The following is a 16805-nucleotide window of genomic DNA, read 5'->3' on the forward strand; positions in this document are numbered from 1 at the left end:
AGTAGTGCTGCACAAATGTTCAGCTAAATAATAAAGATTAGGATGTTCTTTTCCAAAACTGCCTAAAAACTTAAGTATCAATTTATTTTAATAGGAATGGAGCGTCCAGGATCCTTAAATGTCTTTGAAAGCCCAATTGCAAAGAATAATTGCCCTCAAGTGAGCACAAATATAACTTCATATTTACCTTTGTTATCTTTGGCTCACCTTTAATATACCTGGAAGCTTTCCCTATATATAAGCATTATAAAAAATGCCATTCCAAGCAAATTCCAACATGCTGATTTTATGCTGACAGAAACATGTGCTATGGGCCAGTACACATCTAGCTCTTGTTAAAACGTGTTCCACTTCATTTCCTATTTAAATTGGTTGGAGTATTTTCACCTTCCCTTGGTGCCCATGTAAACAAGAGCCTTATCAAAGTCAAATCTTTCATGTGGCTTGAGGAAAACCAGACCAGATTATTTCTGTGGATTAGGTCACCTGAACTGCCTTGTGATCCATAAAACGCATACACACATGCACACTTATATGTGTATGTATTAATATATGGATATATGGAAGTGTTCTCTTGCAGAAGTTCTCAGAATAATTTAAAGAGGTCCTTCATAACAAATTACAAATGTTAAAGGTCTTGAATATCTGAAGAAGATCCCAGTACATCCCAACCTATGTTCATTAAGGGTGAACACTCAAATGGGTTGTTTAGTGTACAGGGCTTTGGCTCTTGTAACAGTGAAAAAAATTAATGAAAACACATGCCAATGCCATGCCCACTCAGAAGGTAAGTTTTCACTGACCAGCTCTTATGAGACGGAAGTGGAAACATTGGAAGTTAAAGGCAGCTAATAAGCTCATATTGTGAAGACTCATCCAAAAATTATTTAAGGGGCACAAATTGTGATCTTATGGAAAGTAATTAAGAGAAAGCAAGGAAAAAATAAAGAAAACAACCAGAAACCAATTCAGATAATCAAGAGGAAAAAATAGTATTCTGATATTTTAAATTATTATGAAGAATTTATTACCGCTATGCTGTGGAATCCTAGAAGATTGTTCTCATTTACCTCGTTACATAATTCAGGTTATTCAGATTAATTTTCTGCATGGGTGTATTAGCTTAGTCCTAAATGAGCTATATAGGTTCTTTTATAAACTTAGATTTTGCGCTGCTCAGATCCATTAATTTAGCTTTGCAGCTGATAAAAATCAGTATGGTTACACAGAACTCAGTAGAGGTGAAGACAATTTAGGCTGCCTTAGAATAAAGTTCCTGAATTTTACTCCTACCTACTCTTATATTTCTTTATGGGTGAGATCAGTGTAATGTAATTTTAGCTGTCTAAATATTAGGCATCTAGCCTAACCTCTTAATATAGACCTCTCAACACAGAGAGGCACTTCCTTGCTCTTCTAAACTCCTCTCTCATAGTGGATTCAGCTCACTGGATGCGTTTATTGACTGAAAGTCCGTGATGAGATTAGGCACTTGCCACATGCACGACTGAAGTTGGCTGGGGTGAGTTCACCCTCCATGTGACTAAAGACAAGCCACATAATAAAGACATTTATCCTTCATCCATAAAGATGGAGCAATGATGCTTAGACACTTCTAAACAGACTTTAAGACCTAAATGACAAATGAGCAATAAAATTGATCAGGATTGTTATTAGTGTCACAGAAGGATATTGAGAAAAGTGCCAGAGACTGTTGAATAATTCCCATTTTACTTTGGTTCTGATTCTAAAGGTTGTAGTTAGCATCTCCTCCTGTGGAAGAACATAGAAATGACATTTGTCTTTTGATCTCTGCCAGTAAATTCAGATTTTCAGAATACCATTAGGAGGAGATGAAGATGCCACAGCCAGGATTCAGGAGAGGTAGTTTAAATGCCCAGCACTTCCACTAACCTCTTATGTAATCATAATCAAGTAAGCCAGCTAGAAAGCATCTTTGCAGAGAAGGACCGGGTGTCCTCCTAGGCAAGAAGTTGAATGAGTCAGCAGTGTGCCCTTGCAGCAAAGCAAGCCAACCATGTAGCAAGCTATATGAACTAGAGCGTAGACAGCAGGTTGATGGAAGTGATTGTTTTTGTTTGGCACTTAAGAGTCTGCATCTGGAGAGCAGCATGCAATTTGGGGCTCCTCGTGGCAGGACAGAAATTGAGATACTGGAGCAAGTCCATCAGAGGACCAACAAGATGTTGAAGGACTGAACTGTATGATACAAAAAGAGGCTGAAAGAATTAGATTTGTTCAGCCTTGAGACAAGAAGCTGACGGAAAGACCTTACTGCAGTTTATAACTATCTAATGGCAGTGTATAGAGAAGGTGGAACCAGACTTCTCTTGAGGTAATGTACACAAGTTGCAGCCAAGAGGCGATGGACACAAGTTGCAATGAGGGACATTTGAGTATTTTCAACTAGGTGTTATGAAGAAAATTTTCATGGTGGAGGTGGTCAAACACTGGAACAGGACCCAGATAGGTACCTTGTGAAACCTCCATCCTTGGGGACATTCAAATGTAAACTGCACAGGGTGCCGAGTAATCTGTTGCTCTCCTTTGCACAGGGGAGATGAACAAAGTCCACAGTTCCCTTCCAACCTCAGCTGTTGTCTGATTCTGCGATTCAGTTCACCTAACTAATAGCTATAGTGTGATCATTCACATCTGAGCTGGTTACTCTGGGTTCCCTTTGACATCAGTGTTGTGACTCATCCAACGTTGACTTTAAGATGAGATGTACCAGCCCATGCTCAGTATTATTGCTCAATTGCTGAGATGGTCCCTTCTAAGCCACAATGACTTAGTCATATCAGTCCCACACTCTTTCCCTCTCTTTCACATTTGTAAAGCAGAGATACTCCTACCTCAGTATTTTTTTGAAGTAACAGATGCGTTAATATTTTAGCCTCACTCAGAAACTGTGATGTTGGCTGCTATATATGGAAAGAGAAAAAAAGAAAGGAAGTCTTCCAGATGATGACAGCACTGTGGCTCCCTCCTCTCCTAAGCAATGCCAACAATAATTTTAAAAAAGCCTTTTATCTTCAAATGTATTTCAGAGCCACTTCAGAGTGCGAAGAGCTTCTTAACATACGAACTTTCAGATGGCTGGGTTGAAGAAAATATGGAGCTTTAGTTTAAACAATTAGAGCCCATTTTGCTAATCAATTTTCGTCAGGCGCCTAGAAACATTTGTCATGATCAGATTCCAAATTGTCTTGAACACTATGAACTAATGACCTTTTATCAGTCCAGTTTGGGGCACTCTGATACATCCCTGCTCAAATTAAATAAATCACAAACCTTAATTAGCAAAGACTGGCATGACTGCAAAAGCAATGAATTAGTTTGTACACTATCTGAGAGATCACAAACGTACAGTAGTTACAATTAATGGATTTAATTTTAAATGCTGGAGCTCCTGCATGAAAGTGCCCAAGAAGTCCATCTTGGCATTCTTATTACTCTTTAATTATAATTGATGTACCTGGGAAAGATGTCAGCAGTATACATTTTAATACAGGTGCTAGTCTCCCTTAAGAGCTCGCAGTCCTTGCTGGAAACAGTCAATGATATGCAACAAGATTTTGATGAAATCCAAATTTATTAGGGTTATTAAAAGCCATTAATTATTTGGCACTGTAGAGATGTAATATGGAACTATTTTTTTAACAGACAGCTTTATATATTTAAGTTTGAGAATTGAGGTTTATTTTTAGTTTGAAATACTTCTGTCCCTGTTGGCCCCCTCCTGCCATTCCTGTTTCTTGTGTATTTCTCTCTTTTTTTCCCTCCTTAGGCTGAGCTCTTATTTTTCAAGTAGATATTTCCATCTATTTTCCGTGCTTTTTTCCAGCCTCAAGAGAAGTCTTCACTGCTCCACTATCACTGTTCTTGTGTGAAGCAGCTCCCAGGAGGTTAAACCAGCAATGAACGGATAGTCAAGTCTAAAAAATAAAGTCAGCTAACATCAGCAGAAGATAAATCCATCTTCTTTAAAATGACATCAAGTCCACTGGCATTGTTTGAGGTGTCAAGCTTGATGTGAACATAAGTGGCCTGATAATTAAATATTTTCCAAGGGTAGTCCTCTACTTCCCTCCATCCCACATGCAGCCCAGCAAGCAGGGTTGACACCAAGCACAGACAAAGTCAATAGCTGCCTAGGGCAACCCTCTGTCAAGGGCAGGACAACAGCTCTGCTCTCACTGTGCACTTCCGTGTGCCATCTGCAGAACAAGGCTGGGGCTTCTGCCTCTGCAGGAGGGCATAGGACCTAAAAAGTGGCAGCAACGAGGGAGGGGGTGGACAGTCCCAAAAGTAGACAGCATTGCCCCAACCCTGTCTGCCTTCTGAGAAGCAGTGGCAAGGTCAGCTCAGCTGGGATCTGCATCCCACTCTCCCTCCCACCTTGGTCCTTCCACCTTCTCCAAGCTGGCTGGACCACACTCCCAGCCCTTCATCCCGAGGGTGCTCCTGCCCAGTTCATCAAATCTCCCTGTGAGACGCTCTGTCCTCTTCCTGAGTTTAAAAGAAATATTTATTCTCCAGCTGACTCTCATAATTACAGCACAAACCTTATGATAATTTGTCCTTCTCTTACTGCCTCAACTTCTGGAGTTATTAGACTATAGGAAAACTGCAGCAGTCAGTTAAAGAGGAAAATTAATTTTCTGGTTCAAAGACTGGAAATGGCAAGTAGGTGAGTCCTGAAGGCTCATAAAAAACAAAAGGCAATTAAAATTAATCCCATATGGATTTCGTCATTGACTTTACAAAAGGTTTGTCATTGACTTTAATGCAGCCAGAATTTTCTTGATTCCTTTTAAAAAAGCGGGGCTTTTTTTAAGGATGGATCATGATTATTGGGGTCTGATTCGTCATTTTTTAATATTTAGGGTTGACAGTAAAATATTTTATGGAACTGTGAAACACACTGGTATGACCATTTGCTAAATTTTGTGTATTATGCATCTCTGGAGCACAAACCTATAATTTAAAAATTAAATCATGTAGATCAAATAACAGAAATAACATCTAAACTGTGTTTTGTACTAATTATATACTAATTTTCATCAGTTCAATTTTCTATGCTTACCAGTTAGTCCCTACAGCAATTGAAGTCATTAACAGTGATTAATGGTAGAGAATCAAAACAAAGTACTTTTAACTGAGGAATGGAAACATGCCTACAAGCTTTGCTTGCTTTGTACTATCTGGTACGCTAGTCTTAAGAAAATAAATATTTTGGCCAGATAAGAGCATTGGTTTGGTCTCTTCCGGAAAACAGGACACACAATGTGATCCATTTGCCTCTGCAGAGATCCATACACTTTGGATGTAGGACTTGAAAAGGCATCCTGCATCATGTACTCCGGTCCCCTGCTACCACAGGCTCCGTACATACAATCCTTCACACAAATTCATGGAGCTCCATCCTGGGAACACTTGGGCTGTTTGAAGTAGAAACGCATGGGTTTCCCCTTCAGGAATTTGGCCAATCTCTGTTTGAGTCCATTTATCCTTTTGGCCTCTGTAGCATCCTCCAAGAGCAGAATCCTGTTGCTGCATGCCTATAAATGCTCTGTGTGTGAAAAAGTAACATCTTCTGTTTGTTTTAAGTTTTTAACTTGAGTGTTTATTGCTTGTCCCTCAGTGTTTATGCCTTTCCCATTTTCCTGATGAGTCATTAAAAGCTGTTGCAGAATCTGACTGATATGGAGCCTAAACCCCTTCTAATTTCTAGCCCAACTCTGTTCATGGTCAGTTTATATCCATTTGTTCTTGCAGCAGCATTGGCCTCTGTCTTATCTGGTTGAGTGTTGATAGACAAAATCTTCTTTCTGCCCTGTCAAGTTTTGCTAGGCTGAGGAAGCCTTGCTCTGCTGAGTTAGGTGAGGTTGCCAGAAACAGGCTGAGTTAATCTATCAGCCTCTCGCCGGTGAAAGGCATGATCCTTGATTTTATTCTCCTCCTCCTCTCTCTTCTGGCCATATGTATGTTTCCTGTGCAACCGGTTCTGGCTCTTGTCTGACCTTTCAGTTTAGCTGATTAAAACAGCAGAAAAATAGCCCAGCGTAAAACACGAAGACTTTTCTTCTGGTTTAGTGAACAGGATCAGTTCGGCAGGTGGTCCAAGGTAGACTGGTTCAGGCCACCTCCAGGAACCACACCAACTGTGTCTTCTTGTAAGTTCATCATCCTACTAGCCCTCCTTCACACTTCTTGTCAACATAGCTGACCAGAGCTGGGTGCTGGGTTGCAGAGCAGGTCTCCACTGTTACAGTGAAACTTTCACTCTTTGAAGGACTTCTGTAAATGCATCATTTCCATTTACTTTTCTCATCTCTGCATAACGTTGTTGTCTCCAAATAGTCCTGGTATTCACTGATATATCCTGATCTTCCTTTTCCTCATTTTCAGTTGATGAGTTCAATTTACAGCAGAAGTTACTCTGATGCTTCCCCTAAGGCAGGTCACTTCTAAATGATGAACTTTGGTCTCAGCTTTGGATTCCAGTACTTTTGGTTATTCAGTACTTTCTTTCTGATGGACATTCAGATTCACTTCAGTATTGACAGTGCCTCTCAACTCGTCCCTATTGGCAAATTCTTCATCCGTGTATCACAGTCACAGAAGTACAGGGCTGTGGTTTGGATTTGTGCTGCAACCAGTGTTGATGACCCAGGGATGTTTTCGTCACTGCTGAGCAGTGCTGACACAGAGCCAAGGCCTTCTCTGCTTCTCACCCCACCCCACCAGCCAGTAGCTGGGGGTGCACAAGGAGTTGGGAGGGGACACAGCCGGGACAGCTGACCCCAGTGACCAAAGGGATATACCATACCATGTGATGTCATGCTCAGCATATAAAGCTGGGGGGAAGAAGGAGGAAGGGGGGGATGTTTGGAGTGATGGCGTTTGTCTTCCCAAGTCACCATTACGTGTGATGGAGCCCTGCTGTCCTGGAGATGGCTGAACACCTGCCTGCCATGGGAAGTGGGGAATGAATTCCTGCATTTGCTTTGCTTGTGTGTGCGGCTTTTGCTTTACCTATTAAACTGTCTTTATCTCAACCCACGAGTTTTCTCTCTTTTAGTCTTCCGATTCTCTCCCCCATCCTGCCAGGGAGAGTGAGTGAGCAGCTGCATGGGGCTTGGTTGTCAGCTGGGGCTAAACCACAACAACAGATTTAATGCCATCAATTACTGTAGTCCTCTTGTTATTTTCATTTGTTCATATGAAGCTTTTTAAATAGGATTTGTTTCTAGGGTAGACTATCTTTGGAAGGCTTCCTGGAAATAGTATATTTTAAAGCTAACTTTAAGTGAATAGAAGGTCATGAATTTGTTTCAGAAGGAGACTGGCTCATGCATCTGATCTCCTTATTGATTACAACTGGTATTAATAATTTTCAGGTGACTATGCTAAAGGATTTTAGGAAGTTTATTGTTATTTATTTTGCAGCTAAATCCCCTGTCTCGACTTTAATTATTTTTAAATTACAATGATGTGGCGTGTTTAACATGGTTGGGAGTCACCAGGTAGTATACCACAGATAATCTTCAATTATACCTTCAGATAATCTTCAATATTTACCTGACTATAGAGATAGAACAATGAGATCTTGAATATTAGCTTGTTGGTGGTTGTAACGAAGCTATTTTTAGGAACTGTCATGATAAAGTTTGATCTTTCTTCCTGCCTCTGCACCAAACTGACATATTTCCCAGGTAAAGCTCCTGTCCTCTGGAGCCACACAAGCAAAAGCACCATGTGATGCAAAAAAATATACAGCCTTTGATACGTATTTGTTGGCCTTGCACTGTCCACTATCTGTCTAGTATGCAAGACTGAAAAGGGAACCAAATTTTACAGATATATTTAACTTTAGAACTCAAGGAAAACTGTTTACTTAGCTTCAGAGTGTTGCTGCTAGAATGACAGTTTTGCAGAGCAGACTCATGCTGTACTTAATATGCTAGCAATATGTTACTGCTAATCGTTAATTTACTAAATAAAATATCTCTGCTAACAATTTCCCAAGACTTGACATCTTTTGTAGATTGTATTTTGGTTTTAAGAACATTAATATCAAGAAGTCCAATAGCAAGGCCTCATGGAAAGTAACATTTTCCATAGCATAACCCTGGTATCTCAAAAAAAAATTATAGCTAAATGAATGCAGAGAAAGTATAATTATATTCAAAAAGCAGTTATTGCTGTACTTGCATTAACCTTGCAAGTCTCATGCCTAAAATGTCTATATAATGTATTTAACCTTGCGTTTGATAGTGAAATATGATGAACAGGTTACTGTAGCAAAGTGAGGAAGATGATCAGGAAATGCTCGCCTGCTAGAGCGTGCGTGATCAAATGCTGCAACACTAAAACAAGAAATATGGCTGTAAAAACATACAACGTGACAGATAAGGAAAAACAAGGCAAGAGGGAGAAATGTCAAGAACTCAAGTTATTTTGATCATGGTGGATCATCTGGACACTTCCTGAAATTGGCCTTTCGCTGTTTTTGAAAAAGTAATAAAAAGCAGCCAAACTTTTGAGAATTTGGGTCTAATAGATACAAGAGCGAGTGAAAGCTGAAATTATTTATTACCCTGAGGAGTCGAGGCAGAGACTGCATCGTTTGCCCAAGATCAGGTAGGAATGCACTAGCAGAGATCAACAGAATTTGGTGTGGATTTCTTTGTGTCCTCTTTCCTGTAAACGGGCTGGGCTGCAAGCATGTACTTTAGCATGAAAGTTTAACTTATAAAGCAGAAAATGCTGTCAGTAGTTTTGCAGTGAGGTTATCTGTTGTTCATGTTCATTGTTCATGTTCAAACATGATTTAATCCTACATTGATTCTATTTGTCAACATTTTACTTTTCATTGTTAATCCATGATCCTTCAAAAACGCTCAGGTTATTGATGTTCAAGGAACCAAGTGACAAATACTCTCGGAATTAAAAGAAAATAGGCATATGGCTGGTATTTACAGCAAAGTTAGCTGATGTCATCATTGAAATGTAAGTTAGAGTCATAGTCAAGTCCACACACAGAGATTTTTAATCTGAGTGAGATAATGCCTTGAACTCAAGCTGACTGAGCCCCTGGAGGGCTTCTCACAAATCCTCGGTGAGCCCAAAAAAAAAAAAGTTCTTCCATGTGCACTAGGAATGGAGTTGCTGAACAGGTCAGCTTTTACCAGTGCTGTGAATTAGAAAACTCAGCTTCGTCAGGCAAATTAATAAATGCGGAACAATACAGACACAATTTGACAGTTAGTTCACTGTGTAAGTCAATTCAAGTGAAGCTAGCTCAAAAAAAGCCTAAAGGAAAATAAATTGTGTTACCTCTGTAGTGATGATACTACTAAGACTAAATTAATTCATAGCAGTTATGGACATTGATGTCTCCTAGTATCAGACCATAGTGGGCAAATGGTGCAGTTTTCTATCATCCAAAAGAAGTAGAATGTTCATGTTTAATATTTGAGCATTAAAACCGGATGTAGTTTAGTTTAGCTATTCAAATTTTGCATCATTCCTTTACAGTTAGTAGTCATCTTGTGCTGAAAAAAAATTCCAAGAATTGTCATGTTATTTATCTTGTGCATTTAATTTCTATGACAAGATGACAAATATAGTTTTGGAGGCACTGCTTAATATGAAACCATCAAAACATCTCACCGTTAAAGGTTTCATTGAGATATGCCCTTAAAGCAGGAATTTAGGTATTTTTGTACTACAGAAAGTTATAGTTGACTAAGTTTTCTGAAAATTTACAAGTGCCTTTGTCGAACAGCTTATACAATATAAGAAATCAACATAGTTCTTTTAGAGGTTTCATTGTTTTTCTATTTATTAGTAGTAGTATGATGAGATTTTGGTCATGTTCACCCGGTACTGACACCTTCATATGAAAAGCAGTGTTAAAGGTAAAAAATACAACATTTCAGAGATTTACTGCTGTGAAATCTGGCTACTAGACTAGCAAAACAAAGATAGAAAGTACCTTCCAGTTGTTTGAATCTCCTAATGTAGCATCTCTTATTCCTTAGATTTACTGTTCCTTTTTAATTATGTTCATGGCAGTAGCAGTATGCTATTTTTAAATTTTGGCAGTTTAAAAATCTTATGAATTTGGGGAAAGATTGAAAGTTGGTTCAGTAATATCTTTTTGGGCCTTGCCTCTGCAATCTGCAGATCATCATGTGAGTATTGTCATTTAATGTTCCACTGATTATTATTTTAGAAGAAACATTGTCTAATGTGACAAATGGATCTGATCACAAATGGACTTGAAATTTGGAGGATTAATGGATTTGATGACAAATACTTAAAAGGCAGCCCAGCACTTAGGTTTGCACGGACATTTGCATTTAAAATAGGAATGAAATTATTTTCTAATATATGAATAATAAGATGTCTCTGTCCCAAAGTCTTAGTCATAGGAAACAAAAAACATTAGCTGAAAATGTTAGATAAAGCCATTACATTATGTTCTAACCATTTTAAAGCAGTTCCTTTGGAAAATTTTGTTGGCAAATAAAGTTCTTCCTTGGATCTGTCTAACAATAGTTTCTGAAGTCTGTAGGTTGAAAAATTACCCATTTGTAGATTATTCTAAAATCTAGGACATGGACTATTTCAAGGTTTACTAATGTGTAAATGTTGGCTTTAATAGAGTCACCACAGTTTTACGTTCCAGAGCTTGCCATATAACACTCTTCCCAAAATGTATCTGTTGTAAATTACTTTCCAAATTAGTTTGTCATAAAGTTTTTTTCATGGCAAATATTGCGTCATACCATTGATTTTGTATTAATTCTGATGAAGAGTAAGCTATGCACTGTATTTCTCCAGGACAAATCACACAGAGAACAGCAGAGATAACATATTTTATCAGAGGAGTAACTTCAGCTTTGCCAGTTGAGTGATTCAGCATTTTGCTGAGTTATAAACTCATCTCCTGCAGGGTGAGAGTCTCTTGGCCAAAGCATCCCCCCACTAAGGCCCCATCGCTGCAGTCTGAGCCCCAAACTTGCCCTTTTTCTGTCTCCCTGCCATTCTGCCAGCTCCTAGAGCAAGGGGCTCCATGGGAATTGCAGCTTTCGAAGTCACAGCTCCCACGGCTCTGGAGAAAAGCTTGAAATGCCAATCGACCAAGGATGATCAGCAGCACTCAACTATTTATGGATGTTGTTATCATTTTTAAGCCATGCAGGGTCTTGCAAGAGCTCTTTCAGAGTGACCCAGTTTGATGTCTTCCTCCATTCCCGTGTGCGGGGAATTCTCCCACAGCGGTTCAAACCCATCGTTGCCGCTTCAATGCACCAACCTGATATAGCAGCTCCAGGGCCATGGTGAAGATGCTCAACCACAGGTTTGAAGGCCAGAGTACCGTGAGAAATGGATCTGGCCCCATGTAACTGAACCCAAGAAAATCCACCAGCGATCCCACAGCAATCCCACACCTTCCCCTGAACAATTGCTTACTCCATGGTACTGGGAGGCTGGTGCCAAAAGCTCACACAGTCACACAGTGGCTTCTTCCAGGTAAGCCATTTTAGGTGTGTATGATCTCTGACTATTGTACAAATCATTCTGTGGATGTAAGAGTTACAGTAACATGTATAACCATGCACACAGAGAGAGAAAAGTAGGAGGAAATGGGATGGAACAGCCTGAATATGGGCCAGGAATTACCCCTTTACAGGACAAAGATGACCTGAATTTTTTTCTTTTAAACTGAGCTTGTATCCTTTTTTTGCTTCTTCATGACATTCAAGGAAGACCTGAAATCTGTTGCATTTATGGAGTCTGGGCTTCACGAAAAATTTTTTTAGGGTATGCTTTCATTTCTTTTTTAGGACTTCTTCAGCCAGCTCTTGGCTGGACCAGAAACCTGTGGTGCCTTGCAGCTGGCAAGTTGGAACATCACAAGAGACAAGAGACTGACAGCTGTGGAGATGATCAGTCAGATGGTTTCCATAGGACTTCTGGGTGGTTTTGTTTTTAACGGCTGCTTCATTTCAGTTGCTGACATTTGGGATATAAGACATCAGCTCTCTCTTCTGGCGACAGAATACTCCCACCCTGACACCTGTGACCAGAGAAATCACAGCACACACCTTCCGAGTTACTCAACCCCACCTAGGAAAAACAGAAGTGACCACGATACAAAACCTCTGATAATTTTACAGCATTAATGAAGTAGTTATTTAAGAAATGAGACAAACACTTCAGGTGTTCTTTATAAAGGCCTATAGTGAAAGACACAACCTCTCCTTAAGAGTCATTTTCATGTTGCTTTTAAAGCACAAGATAGAGCAATTGGGTGTTCTGAAAGAAGGGAAAACCTTAAAGACCCCCCATGGCAGGGGGGTTGGAACTAGATGATCTTTAAGGTCCCTTCCAGCCCAAACCATTCCATGATTCTATGAAATTATAGGGGACAATTTAACAACCAAACCAGTTATGATTAATACTCCGTATTTTTGTATTTCCTAATTCTCATAGAGGAAACTTCACATTACACAAATGTCTGATGAAAGATGGCCATCAGCTGGAGTTTTCTGCTCCTCACCAACATGATTTTACATGGAGAAGATTAAATTGGCTGACTTCACAGCCCTATTTCCTCTTTAGCTCATTGCTCCATTCACTCGGACACTGCCCACCATTTGCTAACGTTAGAGCCAGGAAATTCCCTGCAAAAGCAAACAAGAATGACATGTGAGGAGTCCCACAAAACCCTTTTCTCAAAAAAATCCTTATTAAAATTCTTTTTAAAAGCATTAAATGTATTCCTCACTGATGCAAAAATATAGACAAAGAGCAGTGCGGTATCAGTATTCATGCACAGCCCTCTGCCACCCTAGTGCTGACCCACAGGAGCAGATGGACGCTACACCGATGCACTTGCTTTCCAGTCAATACCCACACCCACAACATGTACACCATGAAGCAGCAAAATGTGGGGCTTTTCCCAGCATGAGGAGGAGGTGTTCTGTCCTTCCAGCCCCTCAGATGTCCACGAGATGAGAAACCCTCTGTCCTTCAAGGGACACGTCTGTCCCTATCGCCTGTATTCTCACTCCCCGTGATGGCAACTTGTATATTTAAAAAGACATATGGCTAATCCGCACCCACAGGCGTTTGCCCTGAATTTACTGAGAGAATCCTGTGCTAAGAGCTGTGGCCTTCCACTCCTTATTTCTTTCTACCTTGCCAGTACCTCCCTCCAAAATCCCACAGAACTCAGCTGCTCCCAGTGTTATCCTTGGGATCACGGGAAGATATAAGGAGACAAAAGAAATGACATTGCTTATGCTAGTTTCTGATCCTTCTGATGGCTTCCTAGATGTTTTGGATTCCTTTAACCAGTTCTGTGCTAAAACACAGGTTTTCAGCTTTGCAGACTCTTAATTTAAGGCAATAGAGCCACTTACAAAGTAATACTGTCAAATGCAATAATGCAGGATAAGGTTTACAATATCTAAAATCATGGTTACAGTGTCATGGTGGTCTGGATTTATTTTTTTCTCAGTTTCTTTCAGATCACATCTGGTACAGTTTCAACATTTTTTCATCTGCAAACTACATGTGGAATGAGAACGATAATAAAGTTGCAGCTACAGAACTTGGGCTGATAATGAATAAACCAGAGCAGAATCCAAGGATCTGGGATGGAAAGCATTGTGACTTTGTTAGCTGGGGCTTTATACTGACTTAGTTCCCAAAAGTTTAGAAGTTGGGCCTCAGCTTAATCCAGCAGGATTTGGGTCTTTTATTATTTTTACTTCTTTTTTTTTAGGTTTTTACAACATGAAGCTGCCACTCAAGTTTCTCAGCATTTTGGATAACTCACACAGGAAGGGTGAGCTGTATTTTGTCTGCCAGAAAACATCCCCAATTCCCCCGACTTCAAAGAAGGCAGGGCTGATGGTCTGCTTTGCTGCTTTGTCAGGTAACTCTGTTTTTCACAAGGTTAAAGTACTACTTTACAAATCCTCTTTGTACATGATGATAGTACAAGAGGGTTGGGTTCGCCGGTCAGGCTGAGCCGTGTTCAGCCTAGAGGAGACATGAGGACAAAGGAAACCTGGACACGGCCATCCTAATCCTGGGACCACTAGGCTGTTCTTCATTAATCCCAGCTGCCCGTGGCCCCCAGGATTTATGGTTCACCATAATGGTGGGATTTTGGCTATATCCCTTTCCCTAGGAATGCATACAAGGGTCAGGGTAAAGCTGACTTCCAGGGTCTTTGTAATGTTGAATTGCTAGAAAATAATATGAAGCATAAAATAAAATTAAATGTCTCCTCTCCTTATAACTCCCATTTGCTTTGATGCCTGATGAAAACCTGTCAATAGTTCTGATACTCTGGAACTGGTCTATTGTGGTGTTTCATCATTGGTTTGTGCTTTCCTACCTATCCCTATTCTTCTTCGACTCTCGGCCTTAGAACTGTTCTGTCTTGGGTTTGTAAAACACACAGCACATTGGAACTCAGCACAGACAATAAATAGCATTGCAACAATAATTAAAATTAGAGGCCAGTATCCAGTACTGCCAGGGAAAAAAGTCAGGTTTTCCCATTCAAGGCATTCCTGAGAGAAAGCAAAAGCAAGATCCCTTTCCTTCCTTGGCACTGAGTCACTGATGTGACTGTCAATTAGACATTTTAGGAGCAACAAAGATTATGATATGAATGCAGTTTAATCAGTCATTTTACAGCAGCAACAGTGGCGATTAGAAGTGTTTTAGCACTTTTAGGTCAAGATTAAAAATGATAGAATTTATTGCTGCTGATTTAGAGATTAACATTGTGCCAATTAATCAATTAGTCAGTATGAAGAATTGACAATTCATTGACATTCTTCTTCCAGGCTGGCAAACTACTATTTAATAGTTGAGGATTTAAATATATATATATATGGAGCTAGAACAACAGCTTTTTTAGAAGAAAGGCAGCTGACAAAGTATAGGCAAAATAAAAATAACATTGAGAACCTCGGCAGTTTTCATCAACCTCTGTAGCCACAGGGTTATTTCAGAATGAAAAATCAGATACAGCGTTTGATTTTTGTGCAATACATGAAAATACTCTGAAGCAAGTACCCTGGGCTGCAGAACACACACAGCCCTAGTTCCGCTGCTGCCTTTCTTACTGAGTCATCTGAAGGTGTTTGGGGAGAGTGGAATGAATGAATGAAAAACATAACAGGCAATTCCCCTTTAGTTTTCTCATTGGGCTTGACCATACCTACATTTCTTGTCTCAAAATAATCCAACCTGCATGTTAAATCGAGGCTCCAAAACCAGCCATTCCCACCTGCTGCCCTGTTTTGATGCCAGCAGTCAGAATCACCTGGAGAGCTATTTCTGATTTGTACAAAAGCAGAGTCAAGCTTTGAGCGGTCTTGTTTCTGCTGGTGCTAGAAGAACTAGCACTGAAGGAGTTACGTGGCTGTGAAATTTGTGTGAGAGAGGAATCTGTCCTGAACTTCCAGTGTGATTCCCACCTAGCCCAGGAGGGACAGAGATTATTGTTTCCAAGGTGCTGAGAAATCGCTGTGCTGTGGGCTGGTGGACTCACTCTAGTGTCTCTACTCAGAAGATAAATCATCTGCATCAAAACGATGTGGCCACTATGGCCACATAGTACTGTGCTACTCAATGAGAAGAGTATACACCAGTACCCCTAAGGTATATTTGCATCTGGGCATATTTGCAGGAAGGAGAAAGAAAAAAGAAGAAAGTCAAAGATCCAAATTCATTTTCATATGAGTGTTCATACACACAGAGAAATTGTATAAATGCAACATACCAAGATTTTTTTGTTATTTGCATCAAATCTACCAGTAGGAAATGGAAGAGCAAAAGAGGGCTTTTGCATTTAAATAACTTGTTAATGTCTGGAAACCAAAACAGGCGCAGAACAGCAATAAAGCAGCTCTTCAATTGTTGCTGGAGGATGTCCATAAAGAGGATATAATGAAAAGGACTGCCCAAATGTGCAAGGATAATATAGTTAATGTATTACTTCTTTTATTATTTTATCATCTTTCATTAATTGCTGGCATCTTTCCTGCAGGAGCTGGTTCCATGAAAAGGGCTTTTAGTCAAATGTCCTAAATGAAATGACCACTTAGAACCCAAGAACAAGGTTGAAACAAGGTTCACCTGACTTCTCTAAATCACACTGGGAGGGGGAGGGCAAAATACCACATTGGTTTCATTTTGTGGCATCCTAATGTGAGGATTAAACCAGACTCCACTGAACGATGTCCTCAGGAGTACAGCTGCATCTCTATTCTGGAGTAAAGACCAGATCTGAGAACATTAAAAGGTATTTCTACCCACCTTGCTTTCTGTCAGTTCACCTGGGCTTGGGCTTTAACCTTCTTTACTGAATGCAGAAAGAATCAAGCCTGGGATATATGCTGGCCAAGTAGGCTGTAACGTTTTTAATTTTCCTAGCAAAATGGCCAGGCCAACGCTTAGGTACTGAACAAGCTTGGACTCTCCCCTCCAGGGAGTCTTGGGCATGATTTTGAACAAAGAAGAATGAGGCTTGGCCAGTGAAAATATTTCCCCTCGGCATTGACTATTGAAGGTCAAAGAGCTTTTCCAGAGACCCTGTGAGCACTTTTCCAGGACAGGAGAAGCAGCACGGAGGCAACATCCTTGTGCATAGACACCTATAACAACAGGTAAATGGATCTCCAGGTGAAACAACAGGGAGCAAAGGCTGGTGCCCACAATAAGGTATGTTCATCAGA

Source organism: Grus americana, chromosome 2, assembly GCF_028858705.1.
Source record: "Grus americana isolate bGruAme1 chromosome 2, bGruAme1.mat, whole genome shotgun sequence".
Taxonomy (NCBI): domain Eukaryota; kingdom Metazoa; phylum Chordata; class Aves; order Gruiformes; family Gruidae; genus Grus; species Grus americana.